Source organism: Pinus tabuliformis, chromosome 9, assembly GCF_031772625.1.
Source record: "Pinus tabuliformis cultivar Carrire ecotype Pingquan chromosome 9, CPIR1, whole genome shotgun sequence".
Taxonomy (NCBI): Eukaryota; Viridiplantae; Streptophyta; class Pinopsida; order Pinales; family Pinaceae; genus Pinus; species Pinus tabuliformis.
Genome location: NC_142307.1, coordinates 1,495,017,512 through 1,495,045,174, shown reverse-complemented (window position 1 = coordinate 1,495,045,174; position 27,663 = coordinate 1,495,017,512).

Sequence of the window (27,663 nt, the reverse complement as noted above, 5' to 3'; positions counted from 1 at the left end):
TATCATACCTCTTTTACAAATATGGTATTTGGCCCATAGGATTCACTTAAATAAAACCTCTTTCTTGAGCCTTCATAAATAGAACGAGGGTTATGGACTAAATATAAAAAGAGGTTTTATTTATTTACGATACGTCTAGTTTATTTATATTTTTATTTATTTACCATACCTTTTGAGTAAGTATAAAAAGACGTTTTATTTATTTACCATACCTCCACTTTACTTATATTTTTATTTGTTTACACCCTTACATGTATATAAGGTGACTTATGGAGTAAATATAAAAAACGTTTTATTTATTTACCATACCTCCACTTTACTTATATTTTTATTTGTTTACACCCTTACATGTATATAAGGTGACTTATGGAGTAAATATAGAAAATGTTTTATTTATTTACCATACCTCTCATTTATTTATATTTTTATTAATTTACCATACCTCTTTTATAAATATGGTATTTGGCCCATAGGATTCACTTAAATAAAACCTGTTCTTGAAAATGGGCGAATGGATTCACTTAAATAAAACCTATTCTTGAAAATGGGCGAATGGAAGGTTGTAAGTCCCAATTTCAAGGGCTAAATTTACCTTTTTTACCCTCTCCCTTAAAATAAGGTGGGCTATTTGAGGTGATTTGTAAAAATGTACTATGATACAAAATATTCGCCCACTAAAAATTTAAAACCCCTTAATTTCGCCAAAGGGCGAACATTCGCCCCTAAAATTATCCTTGGTATCAACCACCATCCATGACATCATATTTAAGAGAAAATTCTAAGTTTCAGGCAGTGGAACATCACATTGAACATCAACAACAAGTCCTCCAACTCTTAAAGGATAACCTCGTGTTGGCACAGAATAGAATGAAACAACAGGCAGATCAACGTCACAGTGAAAGAAGTTTTGATGTAGGTGATTGGGTATTCCTATGGCTACAACCATATAAGAAAATGTCCCTAAAGCAAGCTAAGAAGGATAATAAATTATCACCAAAGTATTATGGTCTGTACAAGGTGATGCAAAAGATTGGTACTATGGCATACAAATTGGAGCTTCCTGCAGCTTCTCGATTGCACCCAGTTTTCCATGTTTCATGTTTAAAGAAGGTTATAGGTGAGAAGCTCCCAATTTGAACAATATTGCCAGAACTTGACGAGGAAGGAAAAATTATATTGGAACAAGAAGCAGTCACAGAAACAAGAACTCGACAGCTATGAAATCGATCAATTTCAGAGTATCTTATCAAGTGGAAGAACTTATCAGCAGAAGATTCCACATAGGAGGATGAGAATTTTATGCAGAAGTATCCAGAACTACTCAAGCATTGAGGACAACACTTTGTTGAAGGAGAGGGGCATGTTGGGTCCATATAATACTAGTGATTACCCCATTACTATTTTAGTTATACCCCTTATTAATATTGTTGTGCCCCTATTGCCCCCATATTGTTATTACTATGCCCCATAGAATCCCTCTATTGTTATTTTTGTGGCTTTATATTATTATTGTTAGGTCCTCTGGATTATATTGTGACTCCTTAGACTCCTATATATAGAAAGGAGGTTTTTTCATTTGAATCATCCAAGAATTTTTCATTTATGTAATGTAAAGGAGGTTGCCCCCTCGAAGAGGCTGAATTCTAAGGCGCTGATCTATCTTTTCTATCTTTTCTTGAGCTGGTTTCATAACAATGTCGTACATCTGGTGTTAGGTACATGTGGTGTTGTGTACATGTTGTACATGTGGTTTTGTGTACATGTTGTGCAATGTACTTGTTGTACATGTGGTGTTGTTTACATGTGGTAGTTTGTACATGTTATGTTGTGTACATGTGGTATTGTGTTGTGTATTGTGTAGTCGATGTATTGTGACATGTTTATTTGTTTTGTTGTAATTTGTGTATGTACATTTATTGTGTTCTACACCGGGTGTAGTTGTATGTCTTGTGTTGTACGATGGGTGTAGGAGTATTTGTTTTGTTGTGCATCGGGTGTAAGTGTGTGTATTATGTTGTACACCATGTGTCGTTGTATGTGTGTGATGTACACTGCGGGTATGTGTATGTGATTGAAGATAAGAGAAGCATTGGGTGCTTTCTGGATGTGGAAACTGATCTAGTGTGTGTATGAAAGGAATAAAGAACAAAGGCAAAAGAAAAGTATTATTTGAAGGATAAGTATTGACATTTTATTTTATTTTTAATTATGCATGTGATCGATGAATCTAATTTATGACGGTTGATTTTTGAGTTAATTTGATGTGATATGTTTATACATGATGATTTTATCAAATAGCTAGTTTTGACTTGTTGTGACAAGAGGTAAACAGAGTTGCAGGTTTCACCTTGTTGATGAGCTATAAATAAGGTATGGTTTCAATTTATTTCAATTAATTTTGAATCTAATGAAAAATATTTTCTTGCTACAGGAAAGCATGGAAAATACCCATGTTTGGGTGGTTGGAACTAGCTGCAAAAATGTTAGCAACAATAGTAAAAGGAATTGGAAAATGTAACAATATGATGGTAAAACATTCAGGAGCAGAGCCATTATGGGACACTATTACCCAATATCATCCATTGATTTCCATGAGCATGTTATGACTAGTACCTTTGAGGTGGGGATATGCCTTAGTTTTGAGCCAAGCATATTCCATGGTTGTTGGACCTTATTATGTGAGGAAACCTTTCCAAGCGATGGATCACTCGAGGGATTGTGTAGCAAAGAAGGGGATTCTAGCGAAACTTGGAAGGCATGTGATTTCATAGAAGGGGGTGATCATATTTCCCAACAAACTATGTGGAAGTGAAGGGAAGGTTGGGAATGAATTTGTTTTGGTCATTAGCATTGCAAGATGGAATCAAAGGAAAATTGCGAGTGTGCCTTCAAACAATGAGTAAGTAACTTTTCACTAAGAGAACAGGTAGTGCAAGGATTGTAGTGTTTTACATTAGATGCATGTTTGATTTTGGTAGTGGATTATGGACTTCCTATGAAGGAGATGAATCCTGGTACTACTTTGAGCATGGAGGTGTAAGCCTCAAGATTCCCTTGTTCCTCATGTGGGAAATTATCATTTTATTTGTTTGTTGAGAAAATGTTTATTTGTGTATATGTGTATATTATTGTCAATATTGTATCAGGCTTTGGGTATAAATCTCCATAGACAATATGATCATTTGTTGGTTGAAGAAAATATGTATAATTATATGTGGATGTGATTGTAAATATCATAATGAGTTTTGCCATAAATCTCCAATAAATAGTATTAATTTCATGTTTTCAGCTGTATGTCATTATAAATACTGCATCAAGTTGTGTTATAAAGCTCCATGGGAAGTATGCTTTTCCCCTAGAGGTTTGCTAGTCATAAGTGTCATAGAACACCAAGAACAATGTTTCCCCAAGGGGGAGGGGTTTGTAACAACTCGTGGCTTATTTCCCATGCAAAAAATATAAGACCAAGGTCATAGGACGTGTATTGCAAGCTAAATAGTGGGAATACATTACAGTGGGGATCAATTTCAGTTTATTTATGGATAAGGAAATTTGTAAAGGCATTGGCAAAGGAAAAGAGTCATTAATTGGAATTTATTTCTGAAACGAAAGGAAACTAGGAGAAAAGGAAGGTGAAGAGACATAGATTTGCATACTAAATAAATTAGTGGAAAATGGAGGAAAATGAATAAAATAGAGGCCTCAATGATAAGAAGGTGTTTGAGGATAAGTTTCTAACTTTTTCCAGTTGAGCTTTTGTCGATTCAGTTTTGGAGATGTCATTTAATTCTCTCATTCACTCATACTCTTTCAAACTTAGAGAATACCTAGAGCACTTTTACATACATTGGATTTGGAGAAACAAGGAAAAGGAAAAGTAGGAAATCACAAGGGAACAATTGAATCAACATCTACAACTAGATTTCTTTGCAAGTAACAGTTTGCATGCGTGATTTCCTTATGGATTTCTGGATGCACACTATATGCATGTGATTTCCTAGTTATGTGTTTTCATTAGCATGGATATTTACCTAGACTAATAGTGGTCTTAACCTTTCCTTTCCATTTCCTAGATAACCATGGTGTTGTGGGTTTCAGACTTGTTGTTTTCTGATTAGTTCTCAAGTTTCTTATGTTTGTGGGTTGGAACAAATACTTTGGAAGAAATTTGTCAACTTGGGTTTAGTTACCAGTCCTAGATACTAGGTTGGGATAAACACTTTGGAGGCCTTAGTGGATTGAATTACTAGTCCCTAGAGGTAGGTTGGATAAACACTCTGGAGCCCTGGAAGTTTATGGGTTGAGTTACTAGTTCTTGGAGCCTTCGACAGCTTGGCTAGAGATCGATCTGGTTGGTGTTAGTGACATCTAGCTATAGAGGTGAAATAAATGTGGTTGAGGGTTGAGGTGGTTTGTCCTCTAGAAGACCTGGTTTAGTTTTTTCTTGTTTATTCCATAAGATCTCACATTCATGCTTGAAATATGGCACATGGGTGATTATATAAATGAGAGAATTGGTTCAGCTCAATCTATGGTCGTGTGGTACATGGAATTCCCTCGGTTGATATCTTCATATATTAATAAGAGCTATTTTTCTACTGGTTGAGTTTCCATTGTTTCTATGCTAGATATTTGGTGCCTATTCGATGGTTACATGATGTATGTTATCTATTGCTCAGGTTATGATTTATTTTATTATCTAATGGTTAATGAATATATGGACTAATAAGTGTTGTTTCATATATGTGGAGAGGGAATAGAGCCCTCTTGGTTATTCTCAGATGAATCTCATACTCATATGATTAGATATGTGTTGTAGGTTACATGTGTTCCATCTGTTTGAAAAAATTTATGATGTGTTCTAAGCAGTATAGGTCAAGTTATGCCTTCCAGTTTGAATGATTAGCATTTACATTATGAGAAATATAGTTCTCAAAAGTTAGAAGAAGTTATAGGGAGTGATTTTGACACTAGCCTAGAAAAGTGGCTCATATCCTGGTACTGCAACCATAAAACTAGACATCTATGGTCATAATTGCATGCATCAAGGTTTATGAGTGTGGTTGGAGGCTCCCAACCACATGCAAGTAGTGTCAAGGGTGTGGTTATAAGTCTAGGTTAGTGAAACATGGTTCCAACTTAGGGATTGACCATCTGGGGTGTTTCCTCAGCTCATGAGTGTTTTGTAGTCCCTATAAGATGTTAGTTTATGGTTAGCTTGTTGGATCTACGTCCTTAACTAGAACTAGGAGGTAAATTTAGGTAAGTGTGGGAAGGTGTGGTTACACATGGCTTCCCCCCTCCTGAAGTTTCAACTACACAATCCATGGATGCTTTACCACTAGCATTGTGCATTGAGTAGTCATGGTGCCTAACATTGTTGTCCATTCCTCCTAGACTTTCCTAATGAACAATTCATGTATTTCCTCTCCCTTTCCACTACACATTTTGTAACCGTAGTTCCTACTCCTTCACTTCCTTCCTCCTGACTCTGTTCACCACACATTCCTATGATCCTCTCTCAACCCTTATACACTATTCCATCACAATCAACTTCACATGAGAAAAAAAAGATATAATAGGTGATTTTGGGGCTAATGTTGTCTTTTCATGAGTGAAATCCATTTGTAGGTCCTATCATGCTTTCATGGAAAGATTATTCTCAAGGAGGTTATCAAGAAGAGGTTAAAGGAAGGACACTCATGGAGACAGACACAAATATGCTACCATGCAAGAGTAAAGGAATTATGGACCATGATAGAGAGATGACAACTCATGTTGTGTTATAAGGTTCCAAAACTCATCCACACCCTTTGGTGGGTGAATATGAAGTACAATCTACATCTCTCATGAAGAGTTTAAGAAAAAAGAAAAGAGAATAACTTGCCATTGATACACTACATTGAAGTCGTATGTCACCATCGCCAAGTCATGGCTTCTCAGAGTGTCACCACAAAATTATTATGCCTTCAATAATTTTTTCCACATTTGTGGAATTTAATATTGTATCTAAAAAAAAATTGAGAAAATTTATACTGGGTGGAAGCCTAAGGCTCACACATGAAATGTGAAAAGTCACTAGAAAGTCCTAGAGTCATGTAGAAGCTCAAAGGTCACGTAGAAGCTTGAAATGTCACATGGAATCTCAAGAGTCACAAGGGAGTGCAAGAGTTACACTAAGTAGGTAGAAGTAACTAGGAGAGAATATCATTCTTTGGAGAAGTAAGTAGTGACTTGATGTTCCCTATTGGGGCTAGTGTTGCATAATTATAATAATCCATCTTGGAACTTTCACTTAATATATGAAGCACCTAGAGCCATTGCACTCTCATGCATATATCGTGGATGTTGTAAGACTATTATTTTAATGTTTGTGCTATATGTTTATGCTCATACATACTAAAGAAATTGAACTATTTCATTGTCTTTCGTATGCATCTTGTTGAATGTGCCTCGTTACTTGACTTTATGATTGTTTTTATCTTGTGAACTATTTTGCATGTTAACCAATAATTATTTCTATTCTCTTTGTGTGTCTCCTTTAGGATAGTTCTATTAGATTCCTCCTAGAGGCTCACTTTTTATTTCTTGTCTATGAAAGTACCTTATATACATTGCAACTATATGCTTCACAATGTCAACTTACTTTCTTGTTTAGAGGGTTAATTGCATACTCTCTTATGTAATTTATTGCTGCTAAGGAAAAGGTTTGAGTTATGGTGGTTTGGCCTATTATCCGGATGGTGCTCCTACTCAGAACGATGTGAAGTCTAGTTGGGACTTCATACTGGGAAGACACCCTATGTTGGTGTACTTTCAGCCCCATCAAAAAGTGGCGCTAGAAGGAGGGAAAAATGATAATTTGATCCTGATGAGTCTATTTTAAATCTCTTATCTTGAATAGCTTCTTCCCAAATCAAAATCTTTGGATTTCTTTTTAATATATCAAATCTTACAATCCCCACATAAATCATTCATAACTTGTCACATCTCAAGTTTGATGGAAAGTGTCCAACAACCCTGCTTGTGCATATCATTAAGTTCCATATGCTACATTTGATGATAGAGGTACATATTTACCTATACATATTTATAAGGCATCCAAATTTGATGATCTATCATATGAAAGTTTAGGCATTTATCAAGGAATCGACGCACTTTAGCTATTTTTTATGGTTATGTTAGGTTCTCGCAATCCTAATGGGATTAAAAAACTATATTGGATCTATATTTTCTTCGTTAAAAATTTCCTTACGGTTGTTTCACTGGATGTGAACTCACTCATGAAGAATTTTCAGTGTTTTAAAGTTAATTATCTTAATCCTCAAGATAGAGTTCTTATAGGAAAAAAGAATATTGTTCAGTTAATTCTCCTTCACGCAAATATTTTGTATCATACCTGGGGTTGGAGAAGATATATTTCATGCTTTCACACATATTTAGAGCTTGTTATTATGATTAACAAAACAAATCTCATTACCAACTGAAATATTTCGCCCTGTCAAATCCTTCTATGAATTATCAAATTCTTATATTTCTATTATATGTTATTAAGTTGATAATTTTCCTATCAAAATCTATCCTCCTAAGGGTTAGAGAGTGATTGAATCATTTGGTGGATGTAATTCCTCAAGATGATATCAATGTTAGATCTACTTTAACACATGCTTCTAATATTTTGTCAGCCTGATTTCATTATTCTTTGTATCCTAGTTTGCTTTCAGACCTTTCTATACCAACAATCGGTGTTAACCCTTTTGAGTTATATGTTTCTAGTCCAATATATAATAGGATACAGAATATTGATTTCTTGTATTGGAAAAGAGGAACTAATCATTTCGAGTCATTATGATGTGAGAAGGAAGATTCTCTAATTTGAAGCACTTGTAGAATCTATCAAGTTAACACATCCTTATCTTTCAATAATGGAAATCCCATGTGTTAACCATCAAAGTTTATCAATATACCAGACTTAAAAGTTATTATCACCTTAATTATTTTCTGAATAACTTATCTTATGACAATTGTGGTTTATATTTGATTCATCTCTTAATTGTTGATATGCTAGTCAAGGAATTCTGACACTCCAACATTTATTAATGGTTATTGTTATAGACATTTTTGGGCACTGCAACCCCAATCAAATATGTCCATAAACCAAGGGCTCCTAAGTCCCTAAAAGTGTTGTTCCAACCCCTAAAAGAAAATGGTCAACTGATTACATCATCTCCCAGAAGTTCTCCACGAAAAACTACATAGAAATGGTCAAAACTGGACCATATTGATTTATCAGTGCTGAGGGTGCGATGCATACCAACTAAATGCACACGGGAGGTGCGATGCATGTTGAAAATCCCTTCTATAGGGTGCAATGGATGAGAATAGACAAGTGGCGGAGACAGTTTGCAAGGTGGATGATCATGGAATCTTCCAGAAACGTCTCCTGTGACACTTGCTTCTCAGAATCGCCCAAGGATGAGTAAGAGATCAATGAGATCTCCAAGTGGAAACAAGCACTATCAGAGAGAAGACACTAATCAAAAACCTAAAGCTGACTCACACCTCTGCAAATATCTATATATAGATCTCTCATCCCAGAGATCTAGAGGTTGGAGGCTGGAATTTTGTATCTTGTAAGGAAGTGCTGCTGGTTTCTAGGTGCAACATCATAGTGTTGGGTGATCTAAACTTTTCATCAGGTGAAGAAGGGCTTTCTTGTTGAGAGGATGATGCTGGGTTAGAACAATCGGTTGTAATCCTCTTTGCTATTCTTGATTATCAATAAAGCTATTTAAGTTTTCCTCCACATTCTTGTATGATTGATGATATATGCATTTGTGTGGTCAATATATATCTGGTCCTATATTTTTTATGATAATAGATCTATGTTCTTGGATAGTGTTACATTGCTTTAATTCTACAGGTGCTCTTTGAAGCTGGGTAGATGAGGAAGCGAGTGGCAAAGATCTATCAGAAGGGAAGGGAATCAAGCAAGGAACCAAGCGCAAGACAGAGGTTTGTCTCCTTTATTCCCCTCTCATCTATTTCTCATAAAGGAAAACGAAAGTAGTTTTAGTTTGTTTATTTCTAAGGTAGCTACCAGCCTTAGTGAGACTAGCAGCTCTGCATAGACACTAGATTTCCCGATAACAAAATGGTGAATCCACTGGGGAATGAATAGATTGTTTGTTTTTCTACATTTGTTTTCTTTATAAACTTACAGACGGAGCCTGAAGTCAATCCAACTAGCCTTCGAACTGCATTTGCTATGCAAGTGCAAAGTAGATCAATGCTGCTTCAGTCTATCTCAAGGTTTTGTTTATGAACTGAACAATCGATTTACAAGCTCTCTAATTGCCCTTGTGGTGGCACTAGTAACCTCCTTAGATCTACCCCTGTGATTGATTTACTGATTAACACTTGCTCGGCCTAAATCCCTGAACTGAGCTGCAAACTGTGACCCAGAACACAGTTAAAGTATCCTCCCTAGTCCAGCGCACTATCTCTTATTTGGATTCTGGATGCATCGCACTTCCCGAGTGTAGTAGGTGTGCTGCATCTCTTTTTCCCTGTGTTACAGGTGCGCTGATCAGACAAGGCCTTTCCTGCTCCTAGATTTTGGTTTCTGTGTTCACTCTTTTCAGCTCTATTCAAGAGTTGTGCTACCTATAGTCAGTACACCTCTATTGAAACCCCCTTCCTTGCCATTATTCCACCTCCATTGTGCAAAGAACTGTAAATTTTTTTATGTATTTTGAGCCATTTTTAGTTCTCTTTTACGAAGAAGTAGCGTAATTGTACTGTCATTTCTTGATTTGAAAGTGTCGCAAGTGTTGTTTTCAGTCATAGAAGAGAATTCGATTGTTCTTGAAAGTCGATTACACTGTTACTCTTGTATTTGATTTGAATTAGTAGTTTTTCAAGTGTCGGAAGCAAGTTTCCAATTCCAAATCGCAAAGTGTCATCATTGTCCTCATTTTGTCTTGAAAAGAAACTTGCTAGTAATGTCGCTTTGAAAAATAATTCAGATTCGTGCTTAGCTTTCTTTTTACCATTCACACATTAAGAAGGCTAAAAACAAATACATGCACGTGCATTTTCATTTAGACTGTTTGTTGGTTTGATTTAGGACAGTGCATATAGTGTGTGCTCTCTGCTCTATGTTGAAAGAACGTCATCTCGCTTTCCTTAGTAGCTAGGATTTTCATTGCAAAAAGAAGATTAAACGACTATTTATCATCTTAGATTGCATTTTAGGAATTGTACATCTACATCACGTGGTGAACCTGAACGGAAAATTTCTTAAGCAAGATCAACTGTAAAATAAATTTAATGAATCTAAAAATGCTTTGGAACCTAATGCACAACATCTAGAAGTCTAGGCTAGAGACGTATTACGGCGTCATAAAGCCTGGTAACTGTTGTTTTCATTGTTGGTTGGGTGATTCCTCCACTTTCAGATGGTAAGTGCCAGTACGGACTTGTGCTCCCACGTACCGTCGAGTATATATTGGGATACCACAACAGGCTTTATCCTTTACCCATAGGAAGCCGTGTCTGCCACCCTATTGATCATAATGCACTGAACACAGCATTCGGGAAGATTCACTGCCATATCGTAAAAAGTATTCTGCAGTTTTGCGATTGATTTGGTAATCCATCTGTCTAGATTTCCAGAGCAGTCTCTTTCGTTCCTTTTCGGACTCCTTAAAGGAAAAGGTCCATCTGAGCACTTTTCACTTCAGGCTCATTAAAAATCGAAGGCAACTAGAGTCATCTTTTGTTTTTTCTTGACTCTTAAAAAATGAAAAAACAAGTTGTGTCAAAGCGTCTAAAATTCATTTAATTCGGAAACATATTTCCCCTTTATTTTAGTTGATCGAGTAATCCGCAATCGTGGAAGAAACTCAATTGAAACCATGTCGTTCGCGGAGGCTTATGAGTCAGCTGTCTTTGTGTCCAGAAACGAAACTATTTCAGACAAAGTGAACTCATTTAACTGGTTCCAAATCCCCTGGTAAAGTTAGAACAAGTGTTTCCACAGCTTCGGAGACTCCGGTTACTACAAACATTTCTGGTATCCCCGCCTTTACAGAAGAAGTTCAGCAGCCACCAAAGGATAGTAGAACTAATCCTAGTGTGAGGGTAAACACTTGTATTACTGAACCAGCTCCATCTACAACTGATTCAGAAGGTGTTATTCCCCAAACATCTATCGCTGCAGATTCTATACCTTCTTCGGCACCAGAAGTATTTTACGGACCTGATGGTCTACCTCTTCCACCTAGTCTGATTACTATAGAAGAGATTGTGGAGGATCCTCCATCTAGTATTCCATCGCAATTTGGAGTCGAGATCACCGTATATCCTTCTTCATCAGAAATTAGTCTACCGTTATCGGAAGCTCCTGTAGAATCGCTAGGCAATCTTTTGATAGACTAGAAATGTCTGAACAACCATCGACATCTAAGACTGTGTCATCCGACACAGCGACGACAGAACTTCCTGCTGTCACTCCAACAATGTTCGTTGGCATACCATCTGTCCCAACTAGCTCTCAATCGCTAGAAGGGGCCCACTCAAGGGCTATTTTGACAGTATGGTCTGTTCCTATTTGTTCATCCGGAATAGTATCCAGGAACTCTTATGTTGAGTCCCAGCAAATTGATCCTTCAGGGTGTCAATTTGGGTAGTCCGGTTCTCAAGGAAAAACAATTCCTTTGATTACCGGATTACCACCGTATGGGGGGCAATATACCCTTTCATTGTCTCCTCTGGGAGGACAACCATACGTGAGTTCACAACAAAATTTAGGGTATGCTGGAATTACATCTAGCGGTTGGGTGCCAATACTGCCTCAACAACCAAGAGTTGTATATTCGATGCAACAATGTTTACCTATGTCAAATATATGAACTACACCCACTATTGTGACGGTGTCACAAGTAAAAGCGTTGCTTGTTGTATGCCAACCTCAGGTTTCTCAGGTTGTAATGCAACAGCCTCTTGTCCCTACGACTCAACCATAATCGCCAACTAGTGGAATGAAACAGGCCCAAACGGGTACAATTACCCCTCATCTTGGTCAAGCGGTTAGTATTGGACAACAGCACATGGCTTCGCAACCATGGCTGGTGCAATACCAACAACCACAATTCCAAAAAGTATACCAAGGATCTGAGCAACAAATCTTTGCAAATAATGGGCAGCCGTATATTCAAAACGGTCAAAATCAACCATTCTACAATGGTTATGCCCATCAACCTTACCAAAGTTACCAGCATCAAATGCATTATGCTGGTATGCAAAGACCAGCTGCTTAGGCCATTCCATCCTATACTGGGTATGCTTCGCCAAACCTGAATCAACAGTTACCATTCATGGAAACTTTAGAGTTACCAGATCTAAATTGGCTAATGAACGATCCAATTGCTTACACCCCTTGGTGGCCAGCGATTCCGCATAAACTTCCGTCAGATATTCCTAAATTTAATGGAAATCTGGGTGAAGACCCGTCAAATCATGTGATGAAATTTCATCTGTGGTGTTCATTAAACACCCTAAACGATGATTCAATTAAGCTTCGCCTTTTTCAGAGGACGTTAACTGGTCCGGCAGAAAAGTGGTATATCGAGTTACCCAGAGCTTCGTTTGACAACTTCAGTGCCCTAGCCACAACCTTTTTAACCAATTTTCAGTTACCGATAAGGTACGAAATGGGAACAAAACTTCTTACCAATTTCAAGCAAACAACAGCCACTCACATATCTGATCATATTCATGAGTGGCGACGTCGTCGTAGAATGGTAAAAACGTATGTTCCTGATCAACTTTTAGCTGAATGGTTTATTAATTCATTATTAACTTCCATTATAGAAGATGTGGAAAAAGGAGGAGTCGTCACTGAAGAGCAAGTTATTGCTCATGCACAATATTTAAACTTGATTTATACTCAGTCTGGCACGCTCTACGATAAAATCCCTGACGCTCCCAAACCGAAATTTTCCGTCCCTCCTCCTCCTAAATCAAACAATGACTCTCATGCCGGCGATGGTGTGATTGGTACGACAGACATGAAATCGACAAAGGCTACATCTAAAAAGGCCCGTAATATTTCTAGTCAAAATGAAAAAGAAGAACTTCTCGCCTTGGAAGTAAATGTCGTCTCGACTGATAAAGGCAAAGAAACCAAGCAACCAGGAGGCAAGAAGAAAAACAAAGGGAAGAAGAAGAAACAGGGGGAATCATCACCTGAAAATTCTTCTACAAACCCTCCTGGAGATAGGAAAGCGAAAATTCCATGCTTAATATGTGATGAGGATCATTGGACAAGAGATTGTCCATATAAAGCTGAGATTAGAAAATTATTCAAGAATTCAAAAACCTCGGCAGTATTAACAGATCCATTTCCAAATCCAGGGACAAATATGGTTGCTAGTGAAAATGCTTCCCTATCCCAAGTGCTGATGTTGTTGGTTTCGAAACAGCAAAATGATTCTTTGATATCAACAAGGAATAAAGATTACGGGAATCCACAGTTGTCGATCAACAAGCACAAAGATCAACCTAGTAGTTCAACAACAAGTTCAACAGAAGTTGCGCCCCCATCATTCCGGAGCTAACAATAAAACCGCCAAAGGGAGTAGTACACAAGTCAACATTTAATCCTCGTGCCAGAGCAGCACAGCATTATAAGATAGTGGAAGATCTGGCCCAATCGACATCTGCTATGTCGACACTTGAAGTACTACAAAACTGCCCATCCCAAAAGCAGGCTTTATTATCAGCTATAGGTGGGATAGACCCAAAGGATTCTAATCTTGTGTCCTTTAATCACAAAGGATATGATCCTTAGTTACCCGCTCAACTAGCTTTCCTCATTTAGGTGAAATCCCTCAACAAAATTGTTCATAGAACAATTATTGATGATGGGGCATCTACATGTATTATGTCGATGAGTTGCTAGAAAATTTTAGGATCTCCAACCTTGTCCTGGTCTTCAACGACATTAAAAGCATTTGACGGACGAACATATACCCCATATGGTATTCTAGGTAACTTTCAAGTTGAACTAGGGGGGAAAACAGTAGAAATAGATGTCGAAGTAATTGACAGAAACCTCGATTACAACACCCTCTTGGGAAGGCCCTGGATTTATGCTATGGTTGCAGTTGTGTCAACATGCTTCAAAAAGATTGCATTTCCCTTTCAAGGAGGAATTACAATCGTCGACCAACAAACATTTCTCCCCAACAGTTCACAAGTTACGGGAAGCATTCCAATGATCCATGGAAGCAATCATTCGCTTCAAAATATCAGAGTAGGCCTCCTAAAAGACCCTGCCTTAATGGGTACTTTTGGCCTACCACCTCCGAGTAATCTGGTGGAAGTGGCCACAGTGGAAACCTGCAATATGAAATCTTATATATCTAATGGATTCGGAAGATTCCTGCACATTTTGACAGCATGGATCATCGCCATTTTAGAAATATTGTAGCAATCAATTTTCCTGGCCTGGGGGTCAGACCCAAAACAACACTCATCGAGTGTTTGGATAGATAGGTCTAAGCAATATGGTACCTCTTCAGATCCTTGGTCACATATACGTTCTACACACAAAGGAATCATTCAGTCAATGATGATAGGAGAGGCACCATGGGAAAATCACCACCATTGTTCCCGTCTTCCAGATTACCATGAAGATTATTCCAGCAACCTTAATCATCCTTCAGTTTTTGATTTTCTATCAAATACTGTAAATACAATAAATACCGAGGACAGTTCTTATCTCGTGTCGACCTCGTTAAAAAATGAAACAAGGAGTCATGACGATAGTTCTTTTACTGTTTCAACCTCATTAAAATATGAAACAAATCCCTTTCCAAATCTTAAAGGTAAACCTTCATGAAGCTTGGGGGGCATGCACCTCAATTTGCATTATTATGCTGGGGGCATGCAAACTTATCACGAGTAGTGTTACTGCAGGGTTAAAACTCGTTAAAAAATAAACCCGCCTCGAGCAGTTTTAACGCGGACTTCAAGCTCGTTAAAAAATAAACATAAGCAATGAGCAAATGTTCCCCCAGAGTTTAAGCTCATTGAAAAATGAACCAATTTCCAGTAAATAACCGTCATGAATGCATTATCATCAGCCTTTTAAGCCTTGGTCATGTTCTCATCATCACCTCCACTCTATATTGGCCGGTCATTCACCTCCATTTGATTGTTTACCCTTTTTGAGGAACAACTGCGAAGAGTGATCCTGTTAGCCATCCTTGTGACACTGCCGTAATTGGAAAATTCCAAACCATACCTAGAATTAGTTACTACCCAAATTTATCGCTCGTTCCTCAAAAAATGAGTCTCCTTTAAGCTCTTTTCAACTGACTCATAAAATATGAAAATATTGCCGAGCGATTGGCCTCTCCAGCTCATTAAAGTAACCGGAAGTGTTATCCCACCTTTAGATTTTAATCTTTTTGGACTTGAGGGATTATTACATAAAAAGATTGAGCGCTTGTTTTGTTCGGCTCGTTAAAAGTACTGAAAATTCATCCCTTTTGTATTGTTTTATAATTTTTCAGACTCAAGGGATTATATGACAAAAAAGAATTATTGGAGTTTTCTTTACGTCCCTTTTTAGACTCTTTAAAATTGAAAAGGATCGAGTTATCTTTGTCGTTAAACTCGTTAAAACCAAATAGCGACAAACTTGTCCATATAGACAAGAACGAGTTTCACTATCACTAGGCTCATTAAAAAATAGTGATGGGTTTACCCGAAGGGAAAATTATAGAACAAGCATATGTTATCCTCCTCAAGCTTGACAAAAATAAAGAGGTACTGGTCAGCAATGACTGGGGAAAAATTGGGAAGAAAACTTGAAGAAACTTTATTGGTAGCAAGTCGCTCTTAAACATGACACTTTCACTCTGAATCCGAGTCGGGTTGGGTTGTTCCGTTCATTGGTCATATCACCATCGGTCCATCACACCATCCACGTTCGGGGTTAATGCTACCAATCCATCATGTCAGTGTGGCCGATATTTTCAAGAGAAGTCGCTCAGAGAATTCACCTGTGTCTCATCCACTGCAAAACATTTACGCTCCATTATTTCATGACTACCACCCTGAACCTTATATCACCAGATCGTTTTCACCTTCATTAAAATCATTTGCTCCATTCTGTGTCATTGATGTGGGATTCACTAAGTCCCTCCTATGACAGATCGCTTCTTTTCGACATCAGCTCATTATCCAAGAAGTCGATCTAGGAACAACCCTTTCAGTACTTTGAAGCTTGCATGCCTCAATGGCAAGTTTCTCACTTCCGGTGACTGTTACAGGGAAAAGTGTCTATATAGAACTGCTCTATCCCACTAAGGTGTGACAACTTCCATAGAAACAAACATAGTAAAGCTACTTTCGTTTTTCCTTTATGAATTATAAATAGAGAGGAACAAGAAGACCAACCTCTGTCTTGCGCTAATCTCCTGACTTGATTCCTCTCTTCTTTGATAGTCTTTCGCTACTTGCTCCCTTGCACGCCCAGCTTCACAAAGTACCTGTAAGATCACAGTAGCAGAGCACTATACAAAGACATGGATCTGTAATCATAAACAATCTAGGATCAGATGTAAATTGACCATACAAATGCAACAAATATCAGTGACACAAGAGTATGGAGGAAAACTAGAATAGCTTTTATTGATAAACATGAAATAGCCAAGAGGATTTATAACCAGTTGTTCTGACCCAGCATCAACCTCTCAGCAAAGAAGCCCCTCTTCACCTCATAGAAAGCTTAGATCACCCAACAATCTGATGTTTGTCTCAAGAAACCAACAACAATTCCTTACAATATGCAAAATTCCAGCCTCTGGATCTCTGGGATGAGGGATCCATATATAGATATCTGTAATGGAGATGAGTCAGCTTATGATTTGATTAGTGTCTTCCCTCTGATAGTTCTTGCTTCCACTTGGAGATTGATGATCTCTTACTCATCCTTGGTTGAATTCAGAGAGGCAAGTGTCACAGGAGAAGTTTCTGGAAGCTTCCATTGCCTCTCCACCTCGCGGAATGACACTGCCATTTGTCATTTCTCGCCCATCACACCCCATAGAAGGGATTTTTGAAATGCAACGCACCCACACAGTGTATTTAGGTGAGATGCAATGCACTTGGCCAGTGGAGCAGCTGAAATGATCCTGTTTTGACCAATTCTGAGCAGTTTTTCATGGAGAAATTCTGGGAGAAGCTGTAATCTGTTGACCTTGCTCCTTTAGGGGTTAGAACAACACTTTTAGGGACTTAGGAGCCCTTGGTTTATGGACATTTCATGCTTGGGGTTGTAGTGCCAAAAAATGTCTATAACAGTTGCCCCCTAAAGCATGAGGTTGTTAATCTTTTAGATGTCGGGTGAAATGCTTTATTATGAGGATCCGAAGTTCTTTCAATGTTGGGAGGAGACCTATAATAAGATACATTACAATACATTATCTTCATAATATTTTCATGATGTAGCTGAGGCGGGCATTCCCATGCTCAACTTTATAAATTCATTTTCATGTACATAGGACAGACAATCGTCTGAGTGAAGACTGATTATTCTGATAGAGCCATCATCCCTTTGATTGGATGATTATCTATGCAACCATGATGTACATTTGATGTTTTTATTTTCCTGAATGTATATCGTAGCCCAGATGGATGAAACTAGATCCGGGGTCTTCAATCTCGTTCGATCTTCACTCGAAGTACAAGCCTATCCATGTGAGAAATGTTCTGAAGTCGAACATGGAAAGACATCGCTTGATTACCAGCCAATGATGTAAGCTGTTAACAAGTGCGAGAGGAATCACCGGTAATGATAATGAGCCTCAAGGTACTGCAGTACAATTCACGTGGTGTGAATAAAGGACTTGGTGTCAAACACCACGCAAAATCTTTTGGTCGAAGGTCATTGATGTAAACCTGTCGCTGGAAGTGAGAAACTTGCCATTGAGGCATGCAAGCTTCAAAGTACTGAATGGGGTGTTCCTAGATCAACTTCTTAGATAATGAGCTGATGTCGACAAGAAGTGATCCATCATAGGAGGGCCTTAATGAATCCCACATCAATGACATGGAACGGAGCAAATGATTTTAATCGAGGTGAAAACGATCTGGTGATATAAGGTTCAGGGTGGCGGTCATGAAAGAATGGAGTATAAATGTATTGTAGTGGGTGAGACACGGGTGAATTCTCTGAATGACTTCTCTTGAACATATCGGCGACACTGACGTGATGGATTGGTAGCATTAAATCCAAATGTGGATGGTATGATGGGACCATGGTGATGTGACTGGTGAATGAAACAACCCAACCTGACTTGGATGTGGAGTGAAAGTGTCATGTTCAAGAGCGACTTGCTACCAACAAAGTTTCTTCAAGTTTTCTTCCCAATTTTACCCAGTCATTTCTGACCAGTACCTCTTTATTTTTATCAAGCTTAAGGAGGACAACATATGCTTGTTCTATAATTTTCCCTTGGGGCAAACCCATCGCTATGTTTTAACGAGCCTAGCGACAGTGAAACTCGTTCTCGTCTATAGACAAGTTTGTCACTATTAAAATTTTAATGAGTTTAACGACAAAGATAACTCGGTCCTTTTCAATTTTAGAGAGTCTGAAAAGGAACGTAAAGGAAACTCCAAAATCCCTTTTTCGTTTTCTAATCCCTTAAGTCCGAAAAAAGAATAAAACAATACAGAAGGGATGAATTTTCGATAGTTTTAACGAGTCGAACAAAACAAGCGCTCGATCTTTTTGTGTATTAATCCCTCAGGTCCAAAAAGATTAAAATTTATAGGAAGGATATCACTTCCAGTCCCTTTAATGAGCTGGAGAGGCCAATGGCTCGAAAATATTTTCATATTTTACGAGTCAGTTGAAAAGAGCTTAAAGGAGACTCGTCTTTTGAGGAACGAGTGATAAAATGGGTAGCAATTGATTCCAGGTAAGGTTTGGAATTTTCCAATCACGGAAGTGTTACAAGGATGGCTAGTGAGATCACTCTTCGCAGTTGTTCCTCAAAATGGGTAAACAATCAAATGGAGGTGAATGATCGGCCAATACAAAAGTGGAGGTGACGATGCAAACACGACCAAGGCTTTAAAGGCTGAAGTATTACATTCACGATGGTTATTTACTGGAAATTGGTTCATTTTTTAATGAGCTTAAACTCTGGGGGAACATGTGCTCATTGCTTATGTTTATTTTTTAACGAGCATGAAGTCCGCGCTAAAACTTCTCGATTGAATGGTCTCTTTTTGACTTTACCATATATAGCTTTGTTCTTTCAAAGATTGTACTGTATTTTCAAATGCTTCATCAAACTAGTCAGAAATGAACCATATATGCTTGAAAAATGAGTTAGAACACTAATATTTTACTTTGAACTACGTAAAAAGTAATGAAAAGTGTTTTTACCTCTCATTTTACCATTTCATTTTAACTTTGGTTTGTTGGAGCTTTGGAGGTGCTTTCCCCCTTTTATTTTCATCAGCTGATTTCAGGAGATTCTATGGACGATTCTCGGCGCCGTCTAGACCAGGTAGGAGCTAAACCTGAGCTCTTTCATTTCATGCTTTCCATTTTGCATTCTGAGCTTTTGAAAAACTCATTCTGCCTTTAGCGTACCCTCTGTGTATCGAAAGGTGCATTGGATGTTGGCCTGTCTAATGGCCATCTGACATGCAATGCACCCAGAGCACTACTGTAGGTGCGATGGGTGCAGAGAAGGAATTTTATGCACAGTTTTTGATGGAAATTTTGCCTGTTTCTTACCAAAATCAGGATCTAACTCTTCTCTTGTTTGTTTTTCAGAGATCTTTGGAGTAAGATGACCATTACATGGCGAGAACATGAGCATGAAGAAGAGGACATGCTTGCCCTACATGATCGGTTACAGTAAACGCACTGCGGAACTGTGGCTTGCTGAAGTTTTTCCGCATTTCTAGCATGAGACAACAGATCAACTTACTGCAGTATTTGCTCGATGCTTAGGATCCTACCAACCAAGTGTTCCAGATCAAGGGCAAATCTATCCCTTTGACTGTAGTAGACATCTATTTCTTGACTGGCTTGTCAAGGCAGGGTGCCCCCATCTCTTTATCAGGTTCGGCCCGAGGAGGTGAATCTGTGAGAGATTATGTTCGTCGGTATTACAGAGAGGGATCTTAGCCGAGTAAAGATAGCAATATCATCATCCGTGATGTCACTGACAGGTCCCTCAGGACTATTCTGTTTACTTTTGGTAGGATGGCTGGTGGTGCGGCTCTTCATGTAGCAAACCGATCTTATATGCAGTATGCCTTGGAATGCCTCCAACCGAAGGTGTTCAACTGGTGCGACGCAGTACTTCTTGTGATGAAAGAACAATTGACCAAGATAAAGAGCGGGAGGTTGAAAAACTTTGGGTATGGTTCTATTTTGACCGCCTTTGCCTTGGAGAAGATACCACTGATGCAGCCGTAGTATATTGCACTCGATTTACCTTCACCTACTAAACCACGTATGCAGAGATGGGTTGACCATATGTCTAGGCATGCTGGTCAGTCTCAGATTTCATTTTCTGATACCTTCTTCAGGTGGTTTGATCGTCAGGAGATGGTTTATTCCGAGTATCCATATGCTGGCATGGACTTCCGAGGTGATCCAGATTTAGTACTGCCGGATGGCAAACAGTGGGGCACCATTGGTAAAATATTTGACCATATTCCTGTTTATCATTTTTCATTTATAATGTCCTTGTGCTCTATTCTATCACGACTTTAATCAAACTCATGTGTTCATGCAGATGTTGGTCCTGTTCGGCCAGTAGTATGCCTGAGAGTGCCAGCTGCTGCCCCAGCAGGAGAGGCTGTTGGAAGGGCTATCCTTCGCGACCTCGATGTGGCCGAGACTCTCACAGCATTACAGGAGCAGGTTGAGGGACTCACTCTTGGTATTCCAGATGTGAGGACTGACGAGCTACCCTTGAGGTTGCAGCGGCATACTACTGGTGTGCCAAGACGATGGACTCGTCTCTTATGCATGATCGCACAGGCTGTGACTTGCTATCACGAGCATCATTAGACTAGGGTGCCCCCTAGCATTTTGAGTTTTTGGTCACTTGACCGATTTTGTCTTGGTTACAAAACATTATGTGTAAACCATAAAGAGTTATATATATTTTTGATTTTCAGAGTTTTATTTTGGTTAAGTTACATGATCCAAATGCAAACATTAATGGTATGCTTCTTTTTATAAATGTTGCAAATGTCTATCTAACACATAATTTGCTAATGAGTCAGTTAATGTGTTTAAGTTTCTGGAAATATGTTGATATTGAATAAAATCAAATTGTCTTTCCAAAATCTTAACCCTTAGGAACATGCGACAAATAGCTGGATTTCGGACAGAATAGATACCAGTGAGTTGTAGTATGACAAGTTGTGAGTCTAGCCTGACAATCAGTCGGCGTATACCATGTGTGATGGCATCAGAGAGAAGTTCTATCAACGCGCTATATTCAACGATGTTATTTGTTGATCGACCAATACATACCCCTCTGAAACTTACTAACTCGTCGCTTGGATAAAAAATGGCCCAGGCCGCGGAAGATAGGTTCCGCGAACTATGACTTGCTCCGTCGGCATATCCAACACATGACTCCAATAGGTTTGACATCTGCAATAAATGTAAAAAGTGGATTACTTGACCAAAATAAACACTTTAGTGAAAACAAAAACATAACAAAAGCATACAGGTTACCATTACGCATAGTAACACTTGAGGTACAACCCGTTACGAGGTTGCGCCAGTGGAATTCCGTCATAATCCATTAACTCGTAGGCTCCTTTTGCTAACACTCATTTAACAATATAGGGGCCTATCCATAAAGACTTAAATTTACCTGCTCCCAATTTATCGGATTCTTCGTCATAAAGCAAGACCAAGTCACCTTTTGAGAAGACATGGGGTTTGACATCACGACGGGTTTCATCCAATTGGATTAATTCCAAGAAACGAGCTTCTTCTTCTGAAGTTCCGGGGAGGAGATCAATTGCGAGTTTGAGAGACAAGATTTCGCACTGGATTGGTAAGACTGCTTCCAGGCCATATACCAATTGGAAAGGTGTAAACCTGGTTGCATTCCTTACCGATGTTCGGTAAGCCCACAAAGCTGAGTACAGGATTAGGTGCCATCTTCTTTTGTGCACTCCAATCATCCTTTGCAGCATGCGTTTCAGGACCTTGTTGATTGCTTCAACTTGTCCGTTGGCTTGCGGATAATACGGAGTAGAGCTGTCGTGAGACAACCCTAGTTTGGCAGCTAACTCGATCATCATGCGATTGCAAAAATGTGATCCATGATCTGTGACTAAGCTTGTGGTATGCCGAATCTGGCGACTACATGATTGAAAAAGAAGAGGAGAGTTGTTTCACCAGTATTATCTAATGTAGGCATCGCCTCGGCCCATTTGGTAAAATAGTCAACGGTGACTATGATATACCTGTGCCCCCCAGTCGATGCCCCATTTGGCGAATGGCTCGACAACAACTATTGGCTGCAGAGGTGCGGGTGGTCTTCTGGTTTTGCTATCAAAAATTTGACAAGCATGGCAACCTCTGACTGCGTTTATGAAATCTTTAAACATTGTTGGCCAGAAGTATCCTACTCGCAAGATTTTATGCGCTGTAGCATAACCGGATTGATGCCCCCCACACGTGCCTGAATGGAAATCATTCAGGACTTTTTCGGCCTCCTCATGCGTGAGGCACCTTCTTAGAACTGTATTGATACCGCGACGGTAAAGTGTATCACCGATGATCATGTAGTCTTTTGCTTGGTATCAAATACGTTTTTGTTCGGAGCAGGAGGTGTTTGGCCTATATTTTTGGGTTTGGATATAAATTATTATATCTCCATACCACTGATTGCTTGAAGATATCAGAAAACAAACTTTCGTCCACAATTGTTTCTTCGGATTTTTCATCGTTGGACGACGATGGGAGATCGCATAATAATTTTGCGAGAACCAGAGCTTTCTTTGACTTGGATTTTACAAATTCCAGATCAAACTCTTGTAGGATTGCTATCCATTTTGAATATTTTCCCCCCAGCAACTGTCGCGACAATATATAAGTCATTGGGTTGCAATCTGACAGAATGGTAGTTTTTCGAAAGTGGACATAGTGTTGAAATCTCTGTATCGCTTGAACAGTTGCGAGCTCTAGATTTTCAACATAAGAATATTTGCTTTCTGTATCATTTAAGTTTTTACTTAAATAATATATAGGATGTTCGATTCCATCGTCTTCTTGAACTAAAACCATTGCGATGGTCGTATCCGCTGCAGCTAGATACAGGTTAAAGTCTTTTTGATAATCGGGGGCGTACATTAATGATGCTTTCATTAGGGAATCTTTTAAAGCATCAAAGGAAGCTTGCGCAACCTGATCCCAGACAAAGGGTACTTCCTTTTTCAAAATACGCGTATATCCTTTAGCAAGTTAGGCGTAATTTGGAATGAACCTCCTTAGAATGTTTGCTTTCCCTTGGAGTTTCTGAATCTGAAGAAAATTCGAAGGTGGAGGCAAATTTATGATTGCCTGAACCTTACATGGGTCGAGATGAATCCCATCCTTTGAGACTACAAAGCCAAGTACACGACCAGAACTGACGCAAAATACACATTTGTGTGGATTGAGCCGTATCTTGTAGTGTCGGCAATGTAGAAATATCGCTCTTAAATGCTACGGGTGATCAGCCCGCTTTCGCGAATGAGCCGGAAGGTCGTCGAGGTATGGTTGAACGATGTTTTTGATGTCATGGAAGGCATAATTCATTGCCCTCTGAAACTTCGCCCCTACGTTCTTTAAACCAAAGGGTAATTTTTGATATGCGAATGTGCCCCATGGACAAATAAATGTAGTCTTTCACTGGTCCTGTGGGCAGATATTTATTTGATTGTACCCGGAGAATCCATCCATGAATGAAAAGATTTCACATCTGGCGCATTCATCAATTATCTGGTCGATGAAGGGTGTAGGGTAGTTGTCTTTTGGACAAGCTTGATTTACATCCCTATAATCAACGCACACTCTAATTGTTCCTTGTTTTTCCATAACAGGGACAATATTCGATACCCAATCGGTTAGAGGAACCGGGTAAATGAAACCAGCATGGAGAAGTTTCTCAACTTCTGCCTTAATGGCAGCGGTTTTCTTGGGGTGCAACTGTCGTAGCTGTTGTCGTACTAGTTTGACATCTGGATACATCTTAATTTCGTGTTCAATGATACTCGAGTCAATGCCTGGCATTTCACTATATGACCAAGCAAATACATCTCTGAATTCACGAAAAGGAGAGTCATATATTTCCAGTTCTGAAGGAGAACAACATTTGCCAACATAAATATTCTCTACAACGTCTGTTTTGGTCGAGATATTTATGGCGATAGTCTCTTCAATGTTGGACAAGTTTCGCTCGGAATCCACCGTGTTTACAGTATTCGATAGAAAATCAAAAACTAAAGGATGATAAAGGTCATCCGGGGTATCTTCTCCACAATCTGGAAGAAGGGAACGATGGTGGGAATCATTCAATGGTGCTCCTTCAATTACCATTGATTGAACAATTCCTTCGTCGGTGATATGCACTCGTGACCAAGGATCTGAAGGGGTAGCAGATTCCTCAAACCTGTCTATCCAAACGCTTGATGAGCGTTGATTTGGGTTTGCCTCCCATGCTAGGAACATTGATTGCTACAATATTTCCATTGGGCTTGGAGGAAAAATCATTGCATGATCCATGTCGATATCGTTTTCTGAGATCTTTTTAGAAGATATCATATTGCAGGTTCCTACCGACGCTACTTCCGCCAGATTGATTGGAGGTGGAAGGGTGAAAGTTCCCATTAATATAGGATCTTTTAGTAGGCCTACTCCGATATTTTGAAGCGAATGGGGGCTTCCATGGATCATAGGAATGCTTCCCGTAACTTGAGAACCATTGGGGAGGAAGTTTTGTTGATCGACGATTGTAATCCCTCCTTGGAAGGGAAATGCAATCTTCCTAAAATAGGTCGACACAACGGTAGCCATAGCATATATCCATGGTCTTCCTAGTAGGATGTTGTAATCGAGATTTCCATCGATTACTTCAACATCTATTTCTATTGTTTTCCCTCCTAGTTCAACCTTCAAGTTACTTAAAATACCATATTGGGTATATGTCCTTCCGTCGAATGCTTTTAATGTCGTCGAAGATCGCGACAAGGTTGGAGATCCTAAAGTTTTCCAGAAACTCATCGACATAATGCATGTAGATGCCCCCTCATCAATAATTGTTCGATGAACAGTTTTGTTGAGGGCTTTCACTTGAACGAGGAAAGCTAGTTGAGCTGGTAATTGAGGACCGTATCCTTTATGATCGAAGGATACAAGATTGGAATCCTTTGGGTCTATCCCACCAATGGCTGATAATAAAGCCTGCTTTTGGGATGGGCAATTTTGTAGTACTTCAAGAGTCGACATAGAAGATGGCGATTGGGCCAAATCTTCCACTATATTATAATGCTATGCTACTCTAGCACAGGGATTAAATGTCGACTTGTGTACTACTCCCTTTGGCAGTTTTATTGTCAATTCAGGAATGATGGGCGGCACAACTTCTCTCGAAGTTGTTGTCGAACTACTAGGTTGATCTTTATCCTTGTTGTTCAAAAATTGTGGATTCCCATAATCTTTGTTCCTTGTCGATATCAAAGCATCATTTTGCTGTTTTGAAACCGACAACATTAGCACTTGAGATGGGGAAGAATTTCCACTTTCAACCATATTTGTTCCTGGATTTGGAAACGGATCAGTTAACACTGCGGAGGTTTTTGAATTCTTGAAGAATTTTTTAAGCTCAGTCTGTGTGGACAATCTGCGGTCCAATGGTCCTCATCGCATATAAAGCATGTACTCCTATTTCCAGGAGGGTTTGCAGAAGATTTTTCAGGTGATTATTCTTCCTGTTTCTTCTTCTTCTCTTTGCCTTTCTTCTTGCCCCCTGGTTGATTGGTTTCTTTGCCTTTATCTGTCGATACGGCATTTACTTCCGAGGCAAGAAGTTCATCTTTCGCATTTTGACCTGAAATCTTACGGGCCTTTTTGGATGTAGCCTTTTTCGATTTCGTGTCTGTTGCACCAATCACGCCATCGCCGGCATGAGAGTCATTGTTTGATTTAGGAGGATGAGGAATTGAGAATTCCTGTCTAGGGGTGTTAGGTATTTTATTGTAGAGCATGCCAGACTGAGTGTAAATCAAGTCCAAATATTGCGCACGAGCGATGACTTGCTCTTCTGTTATGACTCCCCCTTTTGCCACATCTTCCGCGATTGAAGGTAGTAATGACTTGATAAACCATTCAGCTAAGAGCTGATTGGGAACATATGTTTTTACCATTCTACGACGACGTCGCCACTCATGTATATGATCATATATGTGAGTGGTCGTTGTCTGTTTGAAGTTGGTAAGGAGTTCTGTTCCTGTTTCATACCTTATTGGTAATTGAAAATGGGTTAAAAAGGTTGTGGCTAAGGTACTGAAGTTGTCGAATGAAGCTCTAGGCAATTCGATGTACCATTTTGCTGCTGGACCAGTTAACGTCCTCTGAAAAATCCGAAGCCTAATCGAATCATCATTTAGGGTGTTTGATGAACACCACAGATGAAAGATCATCACATGATTCGACGGATATTCACCCATATTTCCATTAAATTTAGGAATATCTGATGGAAGTTTATGTGGAATCGCTGGCCACCAAGGGGCATAAGCGATTGGATCGTTTGTTAACCGATTTAAATCAGGTAACTCTAAAGTTGCCACGAAGGGTAACTATTGATTTAGGTTAGGTGAAGCATACCCAGGATAAGATGGGATTGCCTGAGCAGTTGGTCTTTGCATACCGGCATAATGCATTTGATGCTGGTAACTTTGGTAAGGTTGGTGGGCATGACCGTTGTAAAATGGTTAATTTTGACCGTTTTGAATATACTACTGTCCACTATTTGCAAAGATTTGTTGTTCAGAACCTTGGTATACTTGTTGGAATTGCGGTTGTTGGTATTGTACTAGCCATGGTTGTGAAGCCATGTGCTGTTGCCCGATACTAACAATTTGACCAAGATGAGGGGTAATTGTACCCGTATGAACCTGTGTCATTCCACCAGTCGGCGATTGTGGTTGAGTTGCAGGGTCAAGGGGCTGTTGCATTACAACCTCAGAAACCTGAGGTTGGCATACAACAGGCAGCGCTTGAACTTGTGACACCGTCACAATAGCTGGCGTAGTTGGTATATTTGACATAGGTAAGCATTGTTGCATCGAATATACAACTCTTCGTTGTTGAGGTAGCATCGGTACCCAACCGCTTGAGGTAATTCCAGTATAACCCGAATGTTGTTGTGAACTCCCGTATGGATATCCTCCCGAAGGGGATAATGAAAGGGTATACTGCCCCCCATACGGTGGCAATCCAGAACTCAAGGGAATGGTTTTCCCTTGAGGGCCGGACTGCCCAAATTGACCTCCAAATGGATCAATTGGTTGAGACTTAACATAAGAGTGTCCGGATATTATTCC